The 10,388-nt window shown below is 33.5% G+C and overlaps 1 long non-coding RNA gene across 1 annotated transcript; it reads right to left on the bottom strand.

The window, feature by feature from the left end:
- Positions 1-6,656: 6,656 nt before the first annotated feature.
- Positions 6,657-8,051, bottom strand: LOC117241258. Its single transcript, XR_004494932.1, has 3 exons — positions 7,529-8,051; positions 7,246-7,374; positions 6,657-6,998 (listed from the first exon to the last, which is right to left on the bottom strand). It is a non-coding gene; the product is annotated as an uncharacterized LOC117241258 (long non-coding RNA).
- Between the last annotated feature and the right edge of the window lie 2,337 nt (positions 8,052-10,388).

The raw sequence follows: 10,388 nt of genomic DNA, 5'->3' as shown, positions 1-10,388 counted from the left end.
TGTACATATGTATATTCCTAAATTATTCCTAGATAGAGTCACTTTCTTCACCCCAATATTTTCAAATTCAAAACCATAAAGGAATATATTACTTACCTTTCGGTGTTTTGCTATCAAAGTTCCATCGGGACCCCAAATAGTACAGGTATTGTACAATTTAGCGCCCTCTATTTCAGGCATCGTACCACCAACTACATAGATGTTGTTTTCTTTAGCTGCGTTCGATGAAGCAACGCTCGTTCCACCATCAGGAATACTCTCGGCGTATTTTGGAAAGTACTCTGCATTGCAATATTTCAATTAATGAAAAATAACTGTCTTTTGTTCCAACCATAAATTAAATTGAAATGTTTGCCAGTTTTTTATTTTTTAAATTATTAACATAACTAAGTTTTATATTTCGACTTAATTAAATATGCAATTACTTAGCTAATAGTATATATAATAAATTGTTTCTACAGGTTCAAAATGAAAAATGAATATTTAGAAATATTTAATTACGACAATGCTATTTGTGTTAGCATCAGTGGCTTGTTACTCAACGACTTTGCTAGTACTTTTTGAAACATAAAGTTAGTTTTCAATTAACACTTATACTAGAGGCGGAATTATAAATGCAAAATAATTGATAATACTAATTTATAAGTACCTAATTATTAGTATCTTAAAAAATATATTTATACAAAAATCACGATAATCATGAAAATGGGGAAATCCTATATTCTCGACTCAATTCACAATCTTTATGGAAGTATAAACGGTAAGGTAATTTGTCTACTTTTACTTTTTCTATATAGTTGTTACACACATAGTAAATTATTGAAAAAAAACAAATTATTACGTATTCCATATGGTGAATTAAAGCATTCAGGAAGAGCTATAATATCAGCATTGTGCTCTTTTGCGCTGGAAATGTAGGAAACTGCCCGCTCTACATTTTTGCGTTTTACTTCATTTACTTCAAGTTGTACCAACGCCAAGTGAAATGCTAAAATGTTGGAAAAGTTAAATACATTCGGTTATATATTTCCCATACTTTTTATCTATAAATACTTTTTACATAGTGAATACTTACTCGACATCGTTCGCACTACTTGTTTAGCGATGTTTGTAAGTATCATAATGTTGAGGTTATGTATGGTACTACTCAATATCAACATTACGTAAGCAATACGCAGGGATTTTTAATAATTCTTGGTAAAGTTTAGGACATTAATTTTGATGTAATTGTAAACATTATTTGTTCACAATTTGTTCATTTACTTTGCAACAAAAAGAACGCATCTGCAAGCGTGTTAATCGGATAACGACGAACTTCATTTCGCAAACACCGACACGTGAAACATTTTGAAGTTACGTCGACGCGAGAGTAATTGGTTCCCTTAAATTACTCAATTTCCATTTCTTTCGCCATGTATATTCGAGTATTGCATTTGAATTGCAGAGCAGTCGAAAGTAGAGGAGCACCTCGCCGATATATCGACAGGAACATGAATTTTTTTTCATAGGGCGAATATTTTTTCCATTGAATTATTAAACCGAGTCAAATTTTCAAACTCAACCACTTAATTTAATCGTTTTACATAAAACATTTCAATCTGTTTTCTTCTAAATACTTTACCTATATTTCATCTGGCTGAATATTCCATATTTTTAAAGCTTGTTGATAATTACAAATACGTAATTATCATTCTGAAGCTAGAAATTTGAAATAAAATTGCTCTGCGCGAAAGGAAATAATTCAACGTTTTATATATAGCTGTTAAAATGATATAATAAGTTTCAGTAAAATAGCTTCACTAAAATTTGTGGTTTTTTCCTTTTCTATCTTTTTTTCTTTTTTTTTTTTGGTTTTATGTGTTCAAGGGCGAACGTTCCCTCTCATTTCTTGTATTTTTATGAGGAATTTAGCCTTTTTACACCACGAGAGCCTCAACGTTTTCATTTTCACGCCTACGCTACGCTCGTTAAACACGTTCTAATGAGACCATGTGCTGACATTGCGAGTTTTATTATTTTCGCATAATAATTTATCATTTTAGATTTCAAATATTACATTCATACATTTTTCGTTGTAAATTTCTTTCTCTATTTAAACAATTTACCATTGTTGCTACAATAAATCAATTAATTTAATTAATTGATCAGTTTAAACTTAAAATATCATTTCATAAGTTTTCGTCACTTGAATCTAAAAACAACAGAAAACGGTATACCCGCATCATACATAGAAAGGAGATTAAAACGCTAGAGTGATCATATTCAACGATCACAAAACGATAATAGGACATTGTGTTTCTTCTGAAGGGCATGAAATTGTCAGGAGATTATGCCATAAATGAAATTGGAAGCTGGCTGGTCAAAGGGATTAAACTCGGTTAAACTCAATTGTGCTATATTGCACAAAGACTTGAGAACTGCTACCAAATATCTACTAGCTTAAAGGTGTGCTGATTACACCTTACAAATTGTAATTATATTTCAAATACAATCTCCTAAGTAATAAGTAAATTAAATTAATACTTTACCTAGAATCTGTGATACATTAATATAACAAAAATACATTTCTTAAATTATTCATTAATTTGCAATGTAATTAGAATATTATCTTTATTTTCTGGTGTCTTTATTATTCTTAAAAGATACGCTGCTTGTTTGCAAATTTAACACTACATATGCTATTAATAAATCATTTTATATTTAATTTTGCAACCTTCAATCATTGTTAAAATTGATTGATAATACCGTTGGTTAATAGAAATTTGAAAATGCTCTCGTTTCCACTCGATTAAAAGGTAATTGCACAAACTGTCACAGTGTTGACTACAAATCACGTGTGTCGTTCTATTAAATTTATACACAATAGTATTTATTCTCGTTTTAATTTAAAATGAAATATGTTATTGTATGAATAGCAGAATGTTCAAATAATTGAAACAACTTTTTGTCCTCTAATTAATGATTCCCATTTAAAAAAATTTAAGAATTTTAATCAAGAAGATTTTGAAGTCTCGATCTAAAATGACCAAGGATTGAAACAGAGAATATTTTGATGCCAACAAATACATATTCTTCAGATATGAAACAAATGTGATAATAAAAATCGATGTACATGAATGAATGTTGAAATATTGGAAAATTGTATAATTATATCCATTCTCTGTTGCGTTTAGATGTTTCAATTAATGTTTCATCAGAATTTTTATTGAATATTTTAGAGGTACTGGCTGTAAGGTTTTTTTTTTTAAAATTAAAATTAAAATTAAAATTAAATGTAAGAACAGATTCAAAGTATAACATTTAAAAATTTGTGGTTATAAAATTTACTTGTATGTCATAATTATGTAAGTGAATTAATCTCATAATTAATTAAATGAATTTATTTTATGTGAGTAAATTATATTTATCTATAATAAGTCTTAACTTATTATTAATAATCAGCTAACACTGCATAATACTAAGTAAAGTAACTGAAAATTCTCGACGTGAGAATTAATTATAATTTCAACAAGAAAATAAAAAAGAAAAGAAAAGAAAAGAAAAAAAAATTCTATGTAAGTGATTGTTCTATGTAAGTAATTCTATGTAAGTAATTCTATGTAAGTGATTTGGGGCTCGGCCAGTACCTTGCCCTTCTTTGGGATATTCCGAATTATCTGTCCTCTCCGAGCTGCAAATCTGATATCTCAGATGTTAGGGAAACCCCCTGGCCGGTAAGGCACGATAGACAGATGAGACTAAACGGCTGGTGGAGAGGGCAATCATCAACAGAGGGTCACACCGTGCGGATACAATACTGAGGTCTCAATAAAATCTTACAACCGTGGTGTTCAGAACATCAAACTCTGTTTGCATACACCCGGTGCACATAAAGTGTCAAATTACACTAACACTGGATTTATCGAACCTCTTTCACCTTGACCAGTGGCTCTTTAGTTTATGATTTGCAACAGAATCCCTGCATCAACGCAGGTTCACGAAACATACAACTTCACGCACCAAATATCGATTACAGTCAATCGACACTAACAATCAATAATTTGTCTGCGAGATGCTCCTCTGGAAGTTTTAACTATATATATTCCGGTTTTAACTATATATATTTAACTATATATATTAACTATATATTTTCCCTAGGAACAGTAAGATTTTAACGATACAACTTTATCAAGAGATCTTAATGTCATAAACGGTATCGAAACTTCGTAATTCATATTGTTAAGGAAGAAAATATTGGTAATCTCCTCGAACGACGAGCGCTTGATATTCACAATTAGAACTCGATATCTTAGCTTCTTATAATATCCTAATAAAATGTTATTTATCGATTACAATTGTCCTGTCGTATTTTATTGTGTTTGCTTTATAAATGTGAACTTTATTCAAAAAGAGTTCATCGATATAACGGTATTGAAGAGAACTACTCGAGAAACTATATCTAGCCCTTGGATGGAGGGATTGCTTGCTTCTTACAATCGAATAATTGGAGTGTAACCAGAAACACGAACGGTAATTTAGCAATGGAGAAGAACTTTAGAACGACAGCAATTTTCTTCTTGTTTCTTTGAGAAAGGCACCGTTCATTTTATGTTTGACGAGAATGGGGTTGTTGGACGAATTTGATTAAAAAGGAAAGATCTTTAACAAATATTCTTCCCATTGATACATTCCTATATTTTTGATTTAATTATTTGAAAATGCAATTTTGCATATACCTATGTGCAATTATATACTATAATCGCAGGCGTTTCTTTAAAATGATGTACTATTGAAACAAGGCAAAATATCGTCAAATTCTTCGAGATTCAATTTCTCAAAAGAATGGCTCTATTGATTAACCAAACATAGTTCCCATAAGCATATACGTACTTCTCAGAAAAGATAGTTATATCTAGATCAATATTACTCCCCACAGTGACCTATATGTCAAAGAAAAAAAAGACACATCAAGTATTAAATCATACTACTATTACGTCCACTATCTCTACAAATCCTCCACTCTTGGAAAAATCTATCTTATTCAAACGTAACGTAACTCAAATTAAATCTTTTCCATCATCATAAATACGAAACATTTATAAAATTATCATCTTCGATTATTTACTCAACATCTAGCTAACAAAATCTTCTCCATCGCCGTACCCCTTAATCCTGACCGCGTACAATTAACGTATGAATAGTTAATTTATTGAAATTTAAACGACCATTTTACGCTACTTGTACTCGAATGATTTTAGGATCTTGCTGTATCTCTTGCACAGTGTTATACTGACAGGCGAGAAACATAGAAACGTAACTTCCGATCCACTGATTTACCCTAAACACACGATGATAGGTTATACGGTGGACGCAATACAGAAGCGTTTCCGATGCAATTCGAAGGTGCGTTGTTACAATGGAGTTCATCGATCCATAGTGACTATTTCCCCGCCAACTACAGCCTGTAATAACGGAATAGCCAATAAAGTATATCCTGTCGATTTAATCGTTACCCCCACGGTGCACCGCGCGCACGGAGATCGGATCGGTGATTTTCACGTGATGTTTCGCAAATCGTGAGGCGCTCGCGTGATTCGCGCGTTTTAAGCGTTCCCGCTCTTCCCGTCCGATAGAAAGAGAAAGGGAACAGGGGGTGGAAGGAAGAGGGAAGATACGTGATGCGGGTTCAACCTGCCGCGGGAACCTTTAAAGAAGGTCGGTGCAACGGGAGAGATGTAATTTTAATAAATTGGAGAGCAAGTCATTGTAAAAGATTGATATTCAGATGTTGGAGATGCAGCAGATTTACAACTCGCTGGAATTAAGTTAGTTAAGGCGTTGAAAACCTAACGTCTTTTCAAAGGCGTTTGCCGCGTTTCTTTTCAAATCAAAATACATACATACGATACGAACAATGTATGCGCCTAAAGTTTTAAAGTTAATTTCTATTCAAGGAATGGACTGTTTTATTATAGATTTAGGAAATTGAAAAGAAGCAATTGCTTGTTTCTAAGAAAGAATCGCGAGAAGTACAGTTAGAAACTGTATTGTGAATCACTTTTCCTGGTTTCCGTAACGAGGAAGTGAAAAAAAAACGCAGACAAGTCAGCGTTTACCGCAGCTAAATGGAAGATACGCAGGTACGAGTCGTTACAGTTTTGTCGTTGCAACGATTCCCGCTGCGTAATTTGATAATGAACAGTTGAAAAATAGCAGCGTTGTGTCCGTACTCTTTAATATCCCATTATATGGAAGTTAACGACCGGAAAATACACCGCTCGACTACTTGAAGGAAGTAGCTCATGAGCAAGTCTTTTGTATCCTCGCAATGGTATAATTCCTGTAACGTCTCGTTCTCGGAGGATTTATTTCGTTGATTTGTACTTGTTTATTGCTTTTGTGTTTTCATGAATGGAGCATGTCGCATGCGATTCGTAATATGGTTTTAATGGCGTTTCGACTTCAATGATATCAGCGGCTGATTGCGCTTCCCGTAAGAAGCTTCCAATCATTATGTATTTTAGGAACAACAGATAAGGATATTTAGAGAACGAATTAATTATTCAATTGTTCGCGCAAGAAATACCTGTCTCTTTTTCGAAAGTTATAAATGCTGTTTTCAAAGAGTTCCTTAGCTCACCATAAACCAGATAAGAATCTTTGGTTCCGTCTAGAAAAAGAAACCTTCAGATCAAACCGAAAGGGGTTCGGATTATATTTTCTAATCGTATTTGTATATTTCTTTTTACGGTCAGCTTGTCATCCACGTACAATCGAACAGAGAGTCCATTAATTATTTCCCTTCGACTTGTTTCAGGGGGAGCATCTCGGAAGCCATGCCGGCTGACGAGTTCGCTGGAAATCGAAACAGAAGCAAACCAAGACTGCAACCACCTTAACGAACCGCTATTATCACTGGCAAGGTCATCGGGCAGACCGGATCTAATCATGCTCACGCCGACCATGCTTCCTGTGCACTCGTTCCTCTTTCTTAACGACGTCAACCAGAAGATCGGGTGCTAAAAAATTCGAAATCGAGTTGATTGAAAATCTCAAGGAATATTAAAAAAAATACGAATAAACAATTTGATATAGAAATCATCCATTTTGGGCAAAGAAAAGAAACAATCAGAAAAAGGAATAACCACAGAAGCTCTGAATTTCATTGCTTCCTAATGGTACTTCCTTGGATATTTTTACATTCTGGAGGCGTGAACGAACTCTGAAAAACAGAAACGACTTCTATCGGATGATCGAAAGAACTACCTGGACACTGAGTATAATTATTCACACGTGCGGATGCCATTTCCGGCATGTTTCTCCATGAAGAAGGTCAGCTTCAGTTTTTGCCACTTGTAGATAGAAGTTGAAGTGGCGGACGTCTTAACGAGGTTGCTAGAATGTCAAACAAATAGATGAGGGAAATATTATGAAGATATATTTATGAATATCTAATTGAGCATTTAATTAAGAACTTAATCGAAAGACCAAAATAAGTTGGTTCTTGAGACCAAGTACCTATCTAAGTATAATAGTCTTTCGTACTTACGGTTTAGTAAGAGGACTCGAGTAAAACGATTACTCGTTAAAAGGAACAATAGAATAATCATGCCTCCGCAGACGGTGGTCTCTGCTTTCATGCCTCATCGCGGAGAATCTCAGCGAAAAAAGTGTCCCGAAGCGTGAGCTGAAAGGTGGCTATGTAGGCTGTCTAGTGAATGCCGTCGCCATGGTGGAGCTGGCGTGTAGCAACTCCCTAAGTCCAGGAACCTAATCCCGCGTCAGAAAGACAAAATTCGCTACGGAGAAAAGTAAACAAAAATATATATATAGGGAAGAAGAGACAAAGATTAAAGATTGTTAAGAATTAGAGGTAATTTAATGATAAAAGGGAGAAAGAATTGTGCAAAAATTCTACTGGGAAAGAAAAGATAGAAGAAGCCTCCAACGAGAAAGACGTGCTCAGAAGCGAGTCCCGCGTAGCGCCATGTAGAGGAGCAGGAAGAAAATATTGGTAATCTCCTCGAACAACGAGCGCTTGATATTCACAATTAGAACTCGATATCTTAGCTTCTTATAATATCCTAATAAAATGTTATTTATCGATTACAATTGTCCTGTCGTATTTTATAGTGTTTGCTTTATAAATGTGAACTTTATTCAAAAAGAGTTCATCGATGATTATCCATTACAGGTTGTTAATAAACCTGAATTATGCACAAAGGAATTGCCGTTAATAACTTAAGATTCTCTGCCCGTCGTACAGGGTACATATAGTAATTATTCTCGACGATCGTAACGTTTAAGTCCAATTCGAGCTTATAGTCCCATGCGAGTTAATCAACGACAATAGTTTGAATTTCTATTTGTTCGTTTGTCGTCTGTTTATACCCGGAGCACCTGCTGTAAACCAATACAAAATTTATTAGATCTATAAATAACACATATAAAACTTATTAATTTATAATTAATATAAAATAGGAGAGCACGAAACTTCCTATTTTATGGATATGTTAAATCTTTGTAAAAAAATACCATATCATTAGTATCTTTTTAATCGTTCCAAAGGATTTAGCTGCATAAAGCTGTGACCCTTGGAAGAATCGATGTTCACGCGTAACAAATTGAAATTGTGCGAAGGTTCCGGTACGAACATCACAAGCGTCGATACCAGGGGCACAGGCACATGTTCTGGGTTCATTATATATTTATAAAGGGCTGACGATTCAGTGGATGGTCCGGGTAAATTTAAATTGTAAATGAACGCATTGCTGGTTTCAAGTAAAAGCCTGGATAAGAGCGGATATGGTATGAGAGTCTGTCGTGGAAAGGGGAACAGGCCGCTTTTATTTGTAAAGTTTGAATCTCCTCGATATTGAAGATGTTGAAGCTGCAAGTATGTATTTCATTTTAATCCATTCGAGACCGAGATTTAATTGTAAGACGATACCTAGGTGTCGGTACGATCTGAATGTTTAGTTAGAATGATTCTGTGTTTTACTCTCTCCAGGGTATCCTTTTCATACTTTGATTTTAAATCGATGACAATCTTAAATAGTATGCCTCATATTTTTAAAATATAAAATTATATACTATGTTATTCTATAATGTATTATGTACAGTTAAATATATATATAATAATTCTATATTGAAAAAAATATGAAATTAACATGATATATACATTACTACATAAGTTATATATAAAATATGTATACTATACCCTTGCCTACTGACTGATATGAATTTCTTTCGGTCTCGAATGCGTTAAAAGAGAGCGCAAAGAAGTCGAAATTACTTATTGTAATTAGTAAAACGACCTGAGAGGCAGACAGATACAAGAAAGAAGGAATATTATATTAGCGGCATTATCATGTTTTTGCTCTCTTTAAGTCTTTCATCGAGACAGACAATCTACAGGTATTAATCGACCAATTTCTCCAAGCTGATAACTTCGAATTGATGTTTATATATAAGAAGTGTTATGTGTTAATCTGTCTAAATGTTTAAAAGGTGTTATAAATTAAATGTTGTTAAACGATACGTAATTGCCTTTTGATCGTAAATTTTACTATCAAGGGGTCTTTTATGTATGCGTAATCATTGTGAATTATAACAATTTATGTGATCGATATTAAAGGTGTTTAAAAGCATGTATTTTTTTCTATATTATTATTCTCCTATATTATTATCCTATATTATTATAGCATTCCTATATTATTATAATATCCAATTACATGTTGATACACAAGATATACAGATTATTATTTATAACGTTTTGGTTTTCTTAATTGAGTCATTCATTTAGTACAAATGATAAGAAATTAGTAATAATTCACAAAAAAAGGATATCGTAGTAGAAATATTATAAAAAAACATTTTCTGTTTTAGTGTAGAGTTACTCCTTCTTACAGACAGTGTCGTACAAATCTGTACGTCTCTGAGAAAATGTAGGTATCTGAGCCCCTACTTCCTCAACAACTTTTAGATCTGATAGAAAAAAGAAACATACGAAGTAATAAGTAATGCTTACTAATAAATTCAACAAATACAGAGGAAGATGGCTAAATCGATAAATTAACGAGACTAAAAATTAATTACATCATGGATCTCTCGCTTTTAATTTCAAGCTGTAAATTACCGATATCGGTGACTGCCATATTCTCTTGAGTTTCCAAATCGTAAAGGATCTTTCCCCAGGGATTGGTCAACTGTGTATGTCCCCATGCGACGTAACTTGCTTAAGGAACACGAGCCGGTGATATGCAGGCAACGTATAATTGATTATCATTCGCTCTGAAACGCTGAAGTAATGACCAGTGCAGTGGTCCAGTGGTCATATTGAATGCCGCTGGATATATCAGCATTTGGCAACCTAACCCAGAGAAGCAGGAAATATGAAGCCACCGAAT

This window comes from Bombus vosnesenskii, unplaced genomic scaffold, assembly GCF_011952255.1.
Source record: "Bombus vosnesenskii isolate JDL3184/JDL3185 unplaced genomic scaffold, Bvos_JDL3184-5_v1.1 scf7180000015546, whole genome shotgun sequence".
NCBI classification, from domain to species: Eukaryota; Metazoa; Arthropoda; class Insecta; order Hymenoptera; family Apidae; genus Bombus; species Bombus vosnesenskii.
This window is presented reverse-complemented; position numbering and strand designations above follow the sequence as displayed.